General features: G+C 47.7%; 1 protein-coding gene across 3 annotated transcripts in view; it reads right to left on the bottom strand.

The window, feature by feature from the left end:
• Positions 1-17,128, bottom strand: part of ST3GAL3 (ST3 beta-galactoside alpha-2,3-sialyltransferase 3) — an 807,542-nt gene that overhangs the window by 692,320 nt on the left and 98,094 nt on the right. The window lies entirely within an intron of this gene.

Here is a 17,128-nt window from a genome sequence, read left to right as displayed (position 1 = left end):
TGATCCCCTCTGGAAGTGACGTGGTGGTCGCTTAAGCACCATGCATGTGCTGACATCAATTGCTTTCTCAGAAGTCCGCCCCCTTAGAGACACAGTCCATCAGCAAATACGTATGACCAGAGTGCAGATCTCTGGACTTGAGACCCTTTTTAGATCTAAAAACAGTCCACTGCACAGAATGTGGAGGTCGGATGGTCACTAAGGAATCTGAAGTTAAACCAAGTATCCGCCAGAAAGACTTATCAAAGGTAAGTAACTTTTCTTATGATGGGTACTTCTAACCTCCGATTCCTCACCCTGAGGATAGCTACTATAGCAGCACCTCCCATGTTGGTGGGTCTGTGAACTGGCTCAAACCGAAATGTCTTGCACGACCGAGCAGACCAAATTCCCCTCTCGACGGACCTGTCGGACCAGCAGTGCTTCATGAAGATGTGCACTAAAGCCCATGTGGCTGTCTGACAGATGTACAGTGGTAGTAGCCTAGGTCCTTGTGGAATGAGCCCATGAGCCCTCTAGAGGCTGCTTCATAGCCATTGCTTAGCAGATTTTAAGCAGAACAATCCATTGGGAGGAAATGGCCTGTTTTTTTGCTGCATTACTCTTCTTTGCTCCAGAAAACCCTACAAAGTGCTAATCGTCCTCTCGGTGTCATCATGGTACGATCGATATAGAAACTCAAAGTTCTTTTAGAGTCTCAGCAATGGTGTCTCTCCTACCTAGAGGGATGGGGCCGAGCAAAGAATGCGTGATAGACTGACTGAAAGGAAAAGGACTAACCGCTTTCAGTAGAAAAGAAGCCAGGGTTCTCCAAACTAACTTATCTTGAAAGAAGGTGGTATAAAGAAGGGATTGAAGCTCAATCATACATCTAGTCAATGTTATGGCGATCAGAATGACTGTCTTAAATGTCTTAAGTCACAAGGGACAACTGTGCAGCGGTTCAAAAGGTATGCACATCAAGAAGGTGAAGTTTAAATTCATGTCCCACCAGGGAACACAAAAAGTTTTGGTGAGACCAAGTGTTGCAAACCTTTCAAAGATCTTACCACAACCGTTGATTTAAATTATGAAAGCTAATCCTGCAACCGCAAAACGTTGAAATAGCTACTTGCTAGGCAAGAGACAAAACAAAGAGCAAAACTTCAGACAGTTTTGCCTTTAAATGGTCAACTTGTCGGGTGTCACACAAATCTACAAATTTATCCCAAAGTCTGGCATACAGATTTAGTGGTGAGCCACCTTGGCACCAGGATTAAATCAACGGCCTTAGAGTGCCGGTCGAAGACAATCAATTGTTGCAGCTCAACCTCCAAGCATAGAGGTACAAAGTGTGCATGCCTGGGTGCAGAATCCTGCCCTGCTGCGGAGACATAAGGTACTCCCAAAGAGGCAGCTTGATCTGAAGACAGATGCTTATGCCCAGGAGCTCGGGGTGACACACAATCATGGCTGAATCATGTGTCACTAGGACGACAAACCAATCATTATTTCTGATCTTCTTCAAAGCCCAGGGCAAAAGATGCAGTGGTGGGAAGGCATACTTGAGTCCTGAGCCCCACTCTAGACAGAAGGCGCCTTTGAATGAGAGCTGCTATGGAAATTCCAGCATGCAGAATTACTGACATTGCACTGTTCTTGGTAGTGGCCAAAAGATAGAGCCAAAGGTCTCCCTATTGCGGAAAGACAGCCCATGCCACCTCTTGGTGTAACTGCCATTGGTGATCCACTATGCGCCTGTGGCCGAGTTAATCCGCACTGACATTTAAAAATCGCACCATGTGGTTCACCACCAGGGAAATCCGTTGCCGGTCCAACCACTTCCAGAGGCTCAAGGCCTCCTGGCCCAGGGTCCAGGACCCCACCCCACTTGCTTGTTGCAGGACCACTTGGCAGAAGCGTTGTTGTCTATGAGCACCAGCTGTCCTTTGATAGTAGCAGAAATGCTTTTTACCCAGCTAACTGCTTTCAGCGCCAAAAAGCTGATGTGGAGTTCAGTCTCAGCCGGAGAACAGAATCCTCTGGTTGCTATCCCAGGAGGCTTCCCCAACCGAGTAGTGATACCGCTCTGACCACCACCAGATGTGGGTGGGTTATGGAGAGGAGCCTGCCACTGACACAACTGCATTGAAGTAGTCACCATCACAGATCTTTTATAGTGGCCTCTGAAATCTAAATATAATAAGACAAATTTCCCTGATGTTGTGTCCACTGGAATTTTAGGTCCCTATGCAGAACCAGTATGCGCCATCAGGAATCTCACACAAACAGGATGCAGGAAGCTAAAAATCCCAGCAGCCTCAAAGTGAGCTGCAGTGAGATCCAGGACAGAGGCTGAAACATTGCACTAACAGAATGCCCTGGACTCTCCATTCTGGGTGGAAGGGCAAAAAAACGTACAGTAGCCAGAGCGTCTGTTCCCCTCTGCGGAGTCTGATGTGATTTTGGCTCATTGATAGTGATCCCCAAAACTCCCCCCCCCGCCATCATTTGACTGGAGATTCCTCACCTTGAGCTGCCACCGCCATCACTTTTGTGAACACCAGGGTGAGCCCAAGGGGGAACATTGTGAACTGAAAATGCTCTTGGCCCACCGTAAACCGCAGGTAGAGCCTGTGAGCCTGCAAGACGAGGATTTTAAATTAAGTGTCCAGCACTCTCCATGGTCCAGGGCAGAAAAAACATAGCATAGCGTTAGCATCTTGAATTTGTCCTCCTGGAAGAAGGTGTTGAGAGGCCATATTTCTAAAATAGGTTGAAGGTGTCCTGCAGCACAAGGAACTACTGTCATTAACATCAAATTCCTACTTTTGAAGCCAGACCTCTATCTGTAGCCTCTTTGGCCAAAACGGCCTGCACTTCTTGCCGTGAGCTGGCTCTGTCAGCTCCTCTGCAGGTTGTGGAAGATGCAGCAGGGTAAATAGAAAAAAAGGGCATAGCCATGGCGGACAATCTGGAGACCGGCTTGTCTGTCGTAATGGCCTGCCACCCTTCGAGGAAATATTGAATCCTGCCTTCAACGGGGTGGCTATGTGCCAGCAAGGAAACACTAAAGCAGCTTTGCGGCTTCTGGAGAGGTGGGGACTGAGCTGCACATTGCCCCTGCCGATCAGGCTCTCTCTGTCACCCCTGACTTGGTCCACTAAAGGACTGAAACTCTTGGTATGCTGGATAGGTGGCGTTGCCAGACAGGAAACCCTCCACTGGAGTTACAGAGAAGTTGAAAGCTAGTGGAATCGCCTTTTGCAAGCAGATAAGCCCATGGAACACACGGTGGCCCTGCTTTCTTTAAAGCCCTACATGGCTGAGTCGGCTTTATTCTGAAAAGGACAGGATCTGTCGAAGGGTATGACCATTAAAGATGACTGGATGGCCCTGGAAAAACCTGTGGATGTAAACCATGCTTGGCGACAGAGAGCCAACATGGTACACCCAGTACAGTCATTTGTGTCAGTCCTTTGCGTATCATAAATTTTGCAGCATCATGGATGTTCTAAATAGCTTGAGGGACGACTGAAGGTCAACCAGAACACCCTCTAAACAATTGAGCTAGTGTATCCGAAAGGGCATGGGAATAGCGGCTTAGAAGACAGCTGGCACTGAATGATCTGAGAGCAAGGCTCATGGAAGAAAGTATTATTTTGCCAGAAGTCTTTAATCACATGGATTCACACTTGGGAGAAGTAGCGGGAAAAGCATTAGGACTGAACCTGCTAGTGGAAGCCTGGACCACGAGGCTTTCAAGAATGGGATGCAGTGTTCGAAAAGCAGGGTCGCCAAGAGAAGGGCAATGACAACGGACAACCTGTCGATTGATGGGTAGCCCCGAACAGGGTTTGACCCAACTGCCCAGAAGGGTGTCAGTAGATGCCTCATTAAACGGCAACATTGGTTCACTGGGTCTGACTGGGTTGCAATCCTTCAGTAAGAGCATTAGTTATTGACTTCAAGTCAAGCACCTTAGCTGCCCTCTGCATCATGACAGTACAAGAAGCACTTTCATCCATAGTAGGACCTGAGAGATATACACAACTAGTAGCCACCAAAGTGTCAACCCTACTGGCATCGTGTGGCTCCTAATATCAGACTTCATCATACTGGGAAACAAAACCACCTCCTTTCTCATAAATGCCGATCTCAGAATCTGTGCCAAACAGGTGATGTAAAGTCTGGGCCCTACCATGAGGCCAGGGAAGATTATCTCAATCAAATGGATTGACAAACGTCGCTGTTGGGAAGGACTTCATGAACTGGAATAAGATCTCTGTTTGGACTTCGACCGGACACAGCGCAGTGTCTTCATGTGCTTAGTGTTTGTGTTCCTGAATAGCCTTTGGGTTCATCTGGGCGCAGACGTCATAGGCCTTGGTGTCATGGTTGGCCCCCAGGCACCACAGACTTTGTGTTTGTCTGTCAAAGACATTTGTTTGCAACAGTACCTACGCGGCTTTAACCCTGTCTTTTTAGGGTTTGACATATCCCACATGTCACTTCTGGAGACGGACAACGTCAGTGCAGATCCACACAATATCACCTACCAGCACACACAGGTACTGCTGAAAAGTCTCATTCCTAGGGACTATTCACAATGTGAGGAATTTGTGGTTAGAAGTGTTCATCAGAGAACCGTGAAACTCGATACTGCCCACCGAAAAGGTCTGTTAACATATGTGCAAAAGGTGTCACTGGTGAAATCACTCAAATGCAGCGTGAACACATTACCAGCCTGGTACAGAAATATCAGGTGAAAGAAAATGACCTGGGGCTGGAGGAAAGTACAGCAAACAATACTCTTCTGCAGGGGCAGGCAGCGGAACGGTGTACCCTTCCCTACCCAGCTAGACCCCAACTGAAGGACAGGGATTCTGTGGTGGTGGACAGATTCATTGTCTCTCATGAGGATTCACTTCCAAGGGCACCCCGAGGCCAAGCCTTAAACTGCAGTGCACGGTACTGCAAACCCCATATCTTACACAAAGTCTTACTCTCCCACAGGCTGACAACCCGGCAACTGTGGTGTCTGAAGGATAGACAGACTGCTGGTCCCAAGCGAAAACCTGCTAGCACGAGCCGAAAGTGGCAGGCTGAACTGTTGACAATCATTCTGAGGTGCCCAGAGGTAAGACGCGAACTACTCCACAATAACCAGACTTCACCGTGCTGTTCTTGCTTTTGATACCAAGTCCCAAACAGGGAAGGTGACTAGACTGCCTTATTGGTCTTTCGATTCGACCAGTCAAACCACATACTATTCAACTTTGTGCAGCGCTTTGGCTGTACAAGTAGTAGGGTGCGCTTGTGTGGCCATAACCCCAAGACCAGATGCAAAGGGCACCGGACTCATAACTTGCAACCAGGAGCAAGGTTTGCGCAGCGCTAATGATGAAAATGTATGGAGACTATATAAACCCTTCAGTGTATGCAACAGTTAGCCAGATGAAATGATGTGCTGGTCATCTCAACGCGCTCCAGGCCTCAGGCACCTCCTGGTGTTACACCCCTCACATCCTGATCTAGAAAATATGGCGGTCAGTGGGTCTTTGCCTTAAACCCCCTCATCTTATGACTATCACACAGGGTCTCTCCATGATCCTGGTTCCTCATCTGCAGATGATAAACAGACAATTAAAGTGCTGCTCAGTGGCCAAGGTCCTGCTGCTAGAAAGAGGAGCTTGCCCTAGCAGGCAAGACTGCTAAAAGCAACAATGACAAAACTATGACTGCAAAACGTGGCCTTGATAAACGTACGCAATGGTGAAAACATGAACAAGGGGAGGTGGGCTCAAGTCCAACTATAAAATGAAGTTCTACACTGATGTCAGACACCCCAACAGGCACATACCATGGTTCTCTTTCTATCACAGGATGAGGTAGGAGTAGAAAGGGCAACTACAAGAGGAATGAGTGAGGGACACTAAAAACCTGCATTTTCATCCTCTCTAGGAATACTTTAATCACAAATTGGCAAAAATCTGAATGTCGTAGTACTTGTTGTAGACACTTCTGTGGGAAATGCAAGGCCGTCATACACATATAGTATCACACTTCATCAGGCTTCCTGAACCATGATCTCTTTATGTGTCCAAACAGGTCAGCTCTACCATCTACAGTCTAGGGCACGGGTACTCACAAACATTTTCCCAGGGAACAAAAAGTTTGGTCGGTGGCGTACCGAGGGCGACACTGGTGACACCAGGTGGTGTGCATGTGTGTGGGTGATTGGGGGGGAAGGCTGGGCAAATAGGTGGGTGTAGGTGAAGTGAAGCAGGAACATCTAGTGGCTGAATTAAATAGAACAATGTGAAACCAAAAAAACCTGGAATCAATCCTGGCTTCCCTACTTGATTAAATTGTGTGATCCTAGGCAATAGTTTTATTTCACTTTCCCTCCTTTTTCTTCATTATCACATACAAAACGACCTCGACATACATGACTTCAGGATGCATGCTGTAGAAAAATGTTTCCTGTTGTTCTTCTATAATAGCAAGCCAGGTCACCCAAAGGGGTGTACATAACACTGGTTTGCCTTTTAGTTAACCTTTGGCATTGTTATGGTGGGGGAGCATTAATGTTTCTAAAATCATGTTTGAAAAATATAACTTTCAAAAAAATACTTCTCATTGCACTGATATAATCCGATGTGCTAGGGTGAAACGGTTCTACATGCAAATGAATCACGTTTGTTAAATGTTACAGACATTATCATATTTGTATACATGTGTTTCAAGACCTCTCTATAAATGAAGGTGTTGCTAAAATTAAATGCTGCAGGATACCCTTGATACTTATTTTCTTAAACTACAATTAACCTCTAAATAAATGCATGCCCCTTTATTGAACACATTTTTAAAGTTAGTGCTTAGTCGAGTTAACAGCCCAGTGCTTCTGTTTATTAGGGGGGCGTACTTTGAGTATTACTCGTCTAGGGCAATAAGCTACAAAAAGCGCATTATTACGAGGTGGCTTGGCTGGATTAATAACTAAGAGGTTAGCAACACACTAGAGGTAGAACCCACCCAACAGTCTTTCCAGATCATCAACATGTTTCGGCTGACTAATAATGTGGCCTGGGGGGGAGGGGTCAGCGGCCTTCATCAGTACGTTAGGAGTCTCTGGCTGTTTTCACTGGCTATCCTTAATTGGTATTCAATCTATTATTGCATGCAACCTAACGTTAAAAAAACTTAGAGGGAAAAGTATAAGGAAACAGTGGCTAGAATGTGTTAAATGTATACAGGCGTGGCCATGCAAAGCACGCCCTGAAAACGATACACTGGCCAAATGTGGAGTCGAGAATCAAGGGTATGGCTGCCTCCCTTGCTAAACCCTGGCCAGGATCCTGCCAGGATCCAATCCCTTGATCCATCAACAGACCTGCAAGAGACAAAAGCAGGGAGCAGATTCAGAGACAGTCACCATGCGGATTCGAATTATATATGGTTCAGGAGATTCCCGAGAGAGGATTTGCTTACATCTACTTTCAACTGAACAGCTACTAAGAAAAGAAGTGACTGAGGAGCACTTGAACAGCGACGAGTGCCGGAATTCAGCTGGATTACAAATCTAATTCTCTTTAATAAAATAAGATCTCTGTTCTTTTTCACTAAAAGTTCTTCCCCAAAGGAATAAACTGGAGTAACAATCAAAATAAGGCCTTCAACCTTCAGGGTGAGACTTTTTTCAACCTTGTCAGTATTTCTATTACAATGGTGTTTTTTGTAATCACAGGAGGGTAGAATCTAGAGCAAGCTGGCGCTGTTTCTATTACACTGCTTAGGTGATGAGTTATGCGTAACATCTGACAGTAGAAGGTGTTAGCTGGTGAATTTAGCAGCACAGTTCCATGGCTTTGCTCATCTGCAACCAATTACAAGCGACTTTTTGAATATTCATCTGCCCTAAACTGGCTCGTGGATTTCTGCTCGATAAGGAGTAATGAATATTTTAACAATCTCAGTTTACTAGTTCTGTTTGTATTACTGTACTCACTCTCAAACATGGGGCAGCAGTATTTTCATGTACAATGCATTCTGGGGCACATGGTTTGAGATTATTTCAGCTTTGGAAGTCTGTTATCTTTGAAAAAAACACCACCACTGTGGCCAATTTTCCTTTGTTCGTGGGCCATTCCATGGTTGCTGGAACACATGTTTTATTTATCAAACTGAATTACAACTTGAACAACAAGTGAAACAAGGCAATAGTTCTAACTCAGGGATCTATTGGCTTTGCCAGTGGTTTTAGTGATGCTGTACACCATGGGCTCCCGCACACACTTTCCCCAGGCCTATTGGGTGGCTCTTTTATTGTCATTTGTAAAGTCCACACACACACTTCCTTCATTGCTTCAGATTCTAACACTGTGTAGCTTAAGATTCCTTGAAAAGTTCTCTGAATGTTCCTTGCACTGTTCTCAGAGGGTCTAATGATGCCTGTGATAAAGTTTTGTTGAGCTATGAATTACAAACAACAATAATTACAATATTACAAATATTTCTCTACACAGCCTTCATTGATAAAGACTAGTCTACTTCAGCACATATGAGCTGACATTCAATACTGAAAGAAAAGCTGAAAAGTGCACACCAGATATTTGAGCAAATGCTATCTAAATGACAGTACTCTGGTTCCATCAAGACCTGCACAGAAACAAGGGCTCATGTGTGAATGACATTTCACAATTGGCATGCGGCAGTGGAGCTGGAACAATTTTCAGAATGGGGTGTTGCCATTAATGTTACATCATTAAAGTCATAGAGAGTGTGACAAAATTCATGTCACGCAAAAAAAAACACAAGTGTAGCAAATGTATTCAGCCAAAAAGTGGTAATGACGTATAGCGTAGCTGTTGGTACATTTTGTAGCACATTGTACACATGGTGTATCAGTGCACTGCCATTTACACACAACTAGAAGTGAGCTATAATTTACGTTCCAACCCCATAGTGAGGCCACTCCGCAGAGTTCTGGCCAAATTACGCCATGTGGTGGAGTTTCTCTCATGCGCAGCTCTCCAGCGGTAAGTTGGCGAGTGAGAATTGTCGGCCCCTGGCACGCTTTTTATATGTTACGAGAGCACCCGGGGACATTTTCCAACTGCGAAGGGTCGTGGGCAGTCACGACTGTGTGCGGTGAGAAAGCTGCCACCCGAGTAGAAAATCTACTCGAGCTGCAGCAAAATCAACTTGAGAAGCTGCGCCCTCTGGTGCACCGCATGGTGCCGTTGCTGTTTTTTCAGCGTGGAACAAGCTCCAAGCGCTAAAAAGCAGCGCAATATACCAATTTCCACCCATTCGCAGAACTCCAGAGAAACTCGCTGAGTTTTCATGTAACTCTGCAGAGTTCAGCAGAGTGAAACTCTGCAAACAGGCAACACATTTTCCACTGCAATGGCCACTAAATGTGCTCAGACGCACAGTATTACTGATTAAACTATACAGCACAGAAATGATCACGTGTGGCAACCGGCACTACCAAGTGTGTTGCTTTTGTCATTGTATTTGAATTTTTATTCCCACCACACTTCAGAATTGCAAAAAAAAAATGTGCTTTATTTCTGCTTTTCTAACTGCTGATATATTTTGAAATATTTGTCATTTACAAGCATTTAGTTATGTGCTAGTTACGTGCTAGAAAAAAATGACATCCAAAAGTCTTTCATTTCACATTTCCAGTATCCAGCAAGACTGTCACATAAATCCTCTCAATTAGCGGTCAGAGAAAGGAAAGTAAATACTAGGCTAACTTTAAAAAGGATAAAAAGCAGTTTGTCAGAGTGAAGAGCCTGTCTTGCGACCTCTGTCATTGAATGCACAGCAAATGTGACAAAATAAAAACTAAATTTAAAGGCCACATTATTGCTCATTGGACTTCTGAACTGCAGCATGGTTATTTTGGGGGTGCTTCATTACAGACTACTGCCCTACTTCCACTGCCTATGGCATGGGCGGGAAACTGAGGAATACGTTTTTGTGAAAGCCATGCTGTTGGTGAAGAGGACAAAGTAAAATAAACAAGCTCATAAACAGAACATTGTTCCTCACAGGCATGAATAGCTGATGAACTGGAAGTACCAAAGATAAGTGGAATCAGTCAAAGAGAACGATAGGAGACAGGAAACCATTTCAAAGAAATATAGCAAATTTACTGCTTCCTGAACTGACACACAAGAAGCTGAAAACACATGCACTCTCATGGAGTGCGTCACAAAAATGAAAAAAAAAAAAAAAAAAAAAAAAAAAAAAAAAAAGTTCCCGGAAAGGGAGCACTTGTGGAAGAATACAAAGAGAGTCAGCCAGGTGGTAAACAGACTATACGGCACAGGACGGACAGAAACATGTTGGAACCCTAAAACAAATAAACCCAGCAAATAGAAAACAAGCAAATATAAGTTACAAAACACAAAGCCGATGGTAGGCAAGGACGAAATGCATTACTAGGTAAGATTTCAATATGTTTCCAATTTGGGCATTTTGTCTGAACTTGTATATTGTGAATGTCAGAAAAAGAAGCAGCATTACACCGGGCTACATGATTACCTGAAGTAGTAGCTATAGATGTACTACACAGTGTTGTATTCACTATACAGTGAACAATCAGTTTTAAGACTCAACATCAGGAAAGGTCAGAGTCCCCTGAGAACGAGGCTAAATGTACTGCCCTTGGTGGCTAAGTCGGGGCAGGGTGTGTGTGTAGTGTACCTGCTTCTGAAGCGGACCTGAAGACAAGTGAGTTGCGTGATAACCTGCATCCATCACAATGAGGTCATCAAGAGGCTCTAGTACATCTGCTGAAGAGGGCAGGTATGCAGCATCAGTTTACGGCATTTCAGTGTCTCAAGCAGGAGGATTGGGCGGTGTTCCCCATGGAGAAGAGGTAGATGTGCCTCAAGGAGGAGGAGGGGCAGATGTACCTCAAGGAGGAGTAGGGGTAGATGTGCCTCAAGAAGGAGGCGAGGTAGATGTGCCTCAAGAAGGAAAGGATGCAAACAAAAAGAGGGGGAGTCCCTATCACACCACTGGATCAGGGACAAAGACTATACTGAAAGCAAGATATCCAGCAGGGATAAATGTATAACCAACTATCTGAGTGAAAACCTCAATTTTTCACTGAAACGTTATTTCTTTATTAGAATTAAATCAATACAATCCTAGTGTCACAAAAAAACCTGTTCAAGAACTAATAAAGTATAACAAAAACACAGGTGAACTAATTATATACAATATATATACACACACAATATATATACAAATACTGCACATGAACAAAACAAAACCAAATCAACCCACAATTCCTTAGGGCGTTTATTAGTTCTTGAATAGGTTTTTTTGTGACACTAGGATTGTATTGATTTAATTCTAATAAAGAAATAACGTTTCAGTGAAAAATGTAGGTTTTCACTCAGATAGTTGGTTATACATTTATCCCTGCTGGATATCTTGCTTTCAGTATAGTCAAGAAGGAAAGGAGGCAGATGTGTCTCAGAGGAGATGTAGGTGTAGCTCAAGGAAGAAGAGAGATAGATGTGCCTCAAGGAGGAGGAGCTGCAGATGTGCCTCAAAGCAGAAGGTGAGGTAGGTGTGCCTCAAGAAGGGGAAGAGGTAGATGTGTGTCAAGGAGAAGGAGAAGCAGATGTGTCTCAAGGAAGAGGCGAGGAAGATGTGCCTCATGCAGGCAGAGTTAGAGGTAGATGTACCTCACGCAGGAGAAGTAGTAGATGTGTCAAGGAGGAGAAGCAGATGTGTCTCGGGGGGAGGAGAGGCAGGTGTGTCTCAAGGGGGACGGAGAGGCAGGTGTGTCTCAAGGGGGACGGAGAGGCAGGTGTGTCTCAAGGGGGACGGAGAGGCAGGTGTGTCTCGGGGGGAGGAGAGGCAGGTGTGTCTCGGGGGGAGGAGAGGCAGGTGTGTCTCAAGGGGGAGGAGAGGCAGGTGTGTCTCGGGGGGAGGAGAGGCAGGTGTGTCTCAAGGGGGAGGAGAGGCAGGTGTGTCTCGGGGGGAGGAGAGGCAGGTGTGTCTCAAGGGGGACGGAGAGGCAGGTGTGTCTCGGGGGGAGGAGAGGCAGGTGTGTCTCAAGGGGGACGGAGAGGCAGGTGTGTCTCGGGGGGAGGAGAGGCAGGTGTGTCTCAAGGGGGACGGAGAGGCAGGTGTGTCTCAAGGGGGACGGAGAGGCAGGTGTGTCTCGGGGGGAGGAGAGGCAGGTGTGTCTCAAGGGGGACGGAGAGGCAGATGTGTCTCAAGGGGGACGGAGAGGCAGGTGTGTCTCGGGGGGAGGAGAGGCAGGTGTGTCTCAAGGGGGACGGAGAGGCAGGTGTGTCTCAAGGGGGACGGAGAGGCAGGTGTGTCTCAAGGGGGACGGAGAGGCAGGAGTGTCTCAAGGGGGACGGAGAGGCAGGAGTGTCTCAAGGGGGACGGAGAGGCAGGTGTGTCTCGGGGGGAGGAGAGGCAGGTGTGTCTCAAGGGGGAGGAGAGGCAGGTGTGTCTCGGGGGGAGGAGAGGCAGGTGTGTCTCAAGGCAGGTGTGTCTCAGGGAGGATGATAGGCAGGTGTGTCTCAAGGGGGACGGAGAGGCAGGTGTGTCTCAAGGGGGACGGAGAGGCAGGTGTGTCTCAAGGGGGACGGAGAGGCAGGTGTGTCTCAAGGGGGACGGAGAGGCAGGTGTGTCTCAAGGGGGACGGAGAGGCAGGTGTGTCTCGGGGGGAGGAGAGGCAGGTGTGTCTCGGGGGGAGGAGAGGCAGGTGTGTCTCAAGGGGGACGGAGAGGCAGGTGTGTCTCAAGGGGGACGGAGAGGCAGGTGTGTCTCAAGGGGGACGGAGAGGCAGGTGTGTCTCAAGGGGGACGGAGAGGCAGGTGTGTCTCAAGGGGGACGGAGAGGCAGGTGTGTCTCAAGGGGGACGGAGAGGCAGGTGTGTCTCGGGGGGAGGAGAGGCAGGTGTGTCTCAAGGGGGACGGAGAGGCAGGTGTGTCTCAAGGGGGACGGAGAGGCAGGTGTGTCTCAAGGGGGACGGAGAGGCAGGTGTGTCTCAAGGGGGACGGAGAGGCAGGTGTGTCTCAGGGAGGATGATAGGCAGGTGTGTCTCAAGGGGGACGGAGAGGCAGGTGTGTCTCGGGGGGAGGAGAGGCAGGTGTGTCTCAAGGGGGACGGAGAGGCAGGTGTGTCTCAAGGGGGACGGAGAGGCAGGTGTGTCTCAAGGGGGACGGAGAGGCAGGTGTGTCTCAAGGGGGACGGAGAGGCAGGTGTGTCTCAAGGGGGACGGAGAGGCAGGTGTGTCTCAAGGGGGACGGAGAGGCAGGTGTGTCTCAAGGGGGACGGAGAGGCAGGTGTGTCTCAAGGGGGACGGAGAGGCAGGTGTGTCTCAAGGGGGACGGAGAGGCAGGTGTGTCTCGGGGGGAGGAGAGGCAGGTGTGTCTCGGGGGGAGGAGAGGCAGGTGTGTCTCAAGGGGGACGGAGAGGCAGGTGTGTCTCAAGGGGGACGGAGAGGCAGGTGTGTCTCGGGGGGAGGAGAGGCAGGTGTGTCTCGGGGGGAGGAGAGGCAGGTGTGTCTCAAGGGGGACGGAGAGGCAGGTGTGTCTCAAGGGGGACGGAGAGGCAGGTGTGTCTCGGGGGGAGGAGAGGCAGGTGTGTCTCGGGGGGAGGAGAGGCAGGTGTGTCTCAAGGCAGGTGTGTCTCAGGGAGGATGATAGGCAGATGTTTCTCAAAGAAGAGGAGAGGCAGCTAGATGTGTCTTGAGCTATACATGCTTCATCATGTAGAACCATGCACATAAAAAACAGTCATGTACAGCTCCTCCAAGGGAGGACATGTCCGACCGCCCTGTATATGTGCCACTAGCACATTTTGGAGGTAGAGGGGTTTTTGAGGAATTTTGAAAATACAAAAGAACGACTCGTAAGAAAAATGCTTGTTATTTTTAGGAATACAAACATCCAAATATAAGAATCCTCTTCTAGAGCTGTGTGTGCATCTCATCAGCTCTGAGACAGGCAAGAGCAGAAGGTGTGCTACATAGGATTGGACTGAACAGTTTAAAATAATAAAACCATGCACTTCCTTCAGACTGAAATGCGTGTAGGGCTGAGGCAGACTCAGTTGTTCACAGATAGAATGAAAGGCGTGGAGGGCTGAGGCAGACTTAAGTGTTCAGAGGCAGAGTGAAAGGGGGGGACAGTTAAGGAATGCTCAGTGTCTCAGCAATGGAATGAAAGGCGGGAACTGCTAAGGCACGCTCAGTTGCTCAAAGGTATACTGAAAGGCAAGGCCGGCTAATGTAAGCTCAGTTGTTCAGAGGCAGACAAAAACAGGATGGCGAAGGCACGCTCAGTTGTTCAGCGGTAGACTGAAAGGCGGGACTGCTAAGGCACGCTCAGTTGTCGAGAGATCGACTGAAAGGCAAAGTCGGCTAACACAAGCTCAGCTGCTCAGCGGTATAGTGAGAGGCGGAGACGGCTAACACAAGCTCAGTTGTTCAGAGGTAGACAGAAGGGTGGAGAGGGCTAAGGCAGAATCACCCGTTCAGTGGCAGACTGAAAGGGTTGGAGGGTGGGGGCAAACTCAGTTGTTCGGTGGTAGAATGAAAGGCGGGGAGAGGTTACTCAGTTCTTCAGAGGTAGACTGAACGGAGGGAACGGCTAAGGCATGCTCAGTTGTTCAGAGGTAGACTAAAAGTGGGGGAAGATAAGGCAAGCTCAGGTTTGTTATGGGATTTCTTTAGTGCATAGGTTGGACACCCTTATTTTAGCACTAGGCCTGTTGCTTTTGCCTGTTACACATTTGTTTTACTTGAGTTACGTATTTTTAACACAGCTTGCTTTTAGCCAGTTGTTTTTATAGATTAATCAGCAGCCTCTTTCCAAGAAGACAGAGTTGTTCGTGCTGCACATTTCATCTGCCATTTGTACACTGTGCACTCTGTGACCTATTCAAGGCTGTCATGTTCAGTACATGATATACTAACTCGTATTCCCAGTCCAGGAGCTCAGGAGTCTGTCTCCATTTTCTAGACACATCAGTAGGTCAGGCCTGTTCGTACAACTCTGTATGGATTATTATACAAACAACACATAGGTCCAAGATGGGCAGAGAGCATTCCAGTCATGGCTGTCTTGAGACGCCAATCATTCCACTGACAGCTTTACTGATCCTGGTGCTAACCCTTCAGCTTCTTGAGAGGATTGCCACCCAGACAGCAGGCAGACCCTTGCCATCCTATTCAGGTATGGGGTCAGGGTTATTCCCTTACATCACCTAGGCAGATGGGCTATCACCACTATGCTCTCAGATCTAGACATAAGGGTTAGACAGGAATCTATACAATTTTTAGCATCATACAAAAAGGTGGAGTTGTTTATTTTCTTTACACTGATTGTAATGATGATCACCGCACTATGTTTTGTGTGCCCGATTATTGCAGCGTATACGTTTTATACTAAGATGGAATTGCTTCAATAGATGCATTGAAATCCAGTTTGCATCTTGTTTCCTGCCTTGGCATTTGTGAGTTGCAAATTAACTGAGTGAAAGGGGTATGGTCTGTTCCCACGACTTCTCTGAAGGGTCAGAGTGTGAGGTTCAAACTGGCACAAATCCTGGGTTGGGCGAGGCACAGCGGGCTAGCCATTAGTTAGGCAGAAAGCTTTCAAACGGTGTGGGACCGACTCAGTTGCCCACACTCGGTGGTGCTGCCGTCCTAAAACATGCAGTCTTACTACCATAAAAGGAACCGCATGACAAGTTGTTCACAGGTAGACTGGAAGGCATGGAGCGCTGGAGCAGACTCAGTTGTTCAGGGGCAGAACGAAAGGTGGGGAGAGGTGGCTCAGTTGTTCAGAGGTAAACTGAAAAGCCGGGATGGCTGAGGCACACATTTGTTCAGCGATGGACTTAAAAGTGGGGACAGTTAAGGCAGGCTCAGTTGTTCAGAGGTAGACTGAAAGGCAGGGACGACTAAGGCAAGCACAGTTGTTCAACAGTAGGCGGAAAGACGGAACAGCTAAGCACAGTGAGTTGTTCAGAGGTAGGCTGAAAGGCGGAACAGCTAAGGCATGCTCATTTGTTCACAGGTAGACTGAAAGGCGGGACGGCTAAGGCATGCTCAGTTGTTCAGATGTAGACTGAAAGGGGGGACGGCTAAGGCATGCTCATTTGTTCACAGGTAAACTGAAAGTCGGGACGGCTAAGGCAAGCTCAGTTGTTCAGATGTAGACTGAAAGGGGGGACGGCTAAGGCATGCTCAGTTGTTCACAGGTAAACTGAAAGGGGGGACGGCTAAGGCACGCTCATTTGTTCAGAGGTAGACTGAAAGGTGGGACAGCTAAGACACGCTCATTTGTTCGGAGGTAGACTGAAAGGCGGGACGGCTAAGACATGCTCATTTGTTCAGAGGTAGACTGAAAGGCGGGACGGCTAAGGCATGCTCATTTGTTCAGAGGAAGACTGAAAGGCGGGACGGCTAAGACATGCTCATTTGTTCAGAGGTAGACTGAAAGGCGGGATGGCTAAGACATGCTCAGTTGTTCACAGGTAGACTGAAAGGGGGGACGGCTAAGGCATGCTCATTTGTTCACAGGTAAACTGAAAGTCGGGACGGCTAAGGCACGCTCAGTTGTTCAGATGTAGACTGAAAGGGGGGACGGCTAAGGCATGCTCATTTGTTCACAGGTAGACTGAAAGGGGGGACGGCTAAGGCATGCTCAGTTGTTCACAGGTAGACTGAAAGGGGGGGACGGCTAAGGCACGCTCAGTTGTTCACAGGTAGACTGAAAGGCGGGACGGCTAAGGCACGCTCAGTTGTTCAGATGTAGACTGAAAGGCGGGACGGCTAAGGCATGCTCATTTGTTCAGAGGTAGACCGAAAGGCGGGACGGCTAAGACATGCTCATTTGTTCAGATGTAGACTGAAAGGCGGGACGGCTAAGGCATGCTCATTTGTTCACAGGGAGACTGAAAGGCGGGACGGCTAAGACATGCTCATTTGTTCACAGGTAGACTGAAAGGCGGGATGGCTAAGGCACGCTCAGTTGTTCAGATGTAGAATGAAAGGTGGGACGGCTAAGACATGCTCATTTGTTCAGAGGTAGACTGAAAGGAGGGACGGCTAAGGCATGCTCATTTGTTCAGAGGTAGGCTGAAAGGC

Source organism: Pleurodeles waltl, chromosome 4_1 (genome assembly GCF_031143425.1).
Source record: "Pleurodeles waltl isolate 20211129_DDA chromosome 4_1, aPleWal1.hap1.20221129, whole genome shotgun sequence".
Taxonomy (NCBI): Eukaryota; Metazoa; Chordata; class Amphibia; order Caudata; family Salamandridae; genus Pleurodeles; species Pleurodeles waltl.
This window is presented reverse-complemented; position numbering and strand designations above follow the sequence as displayed.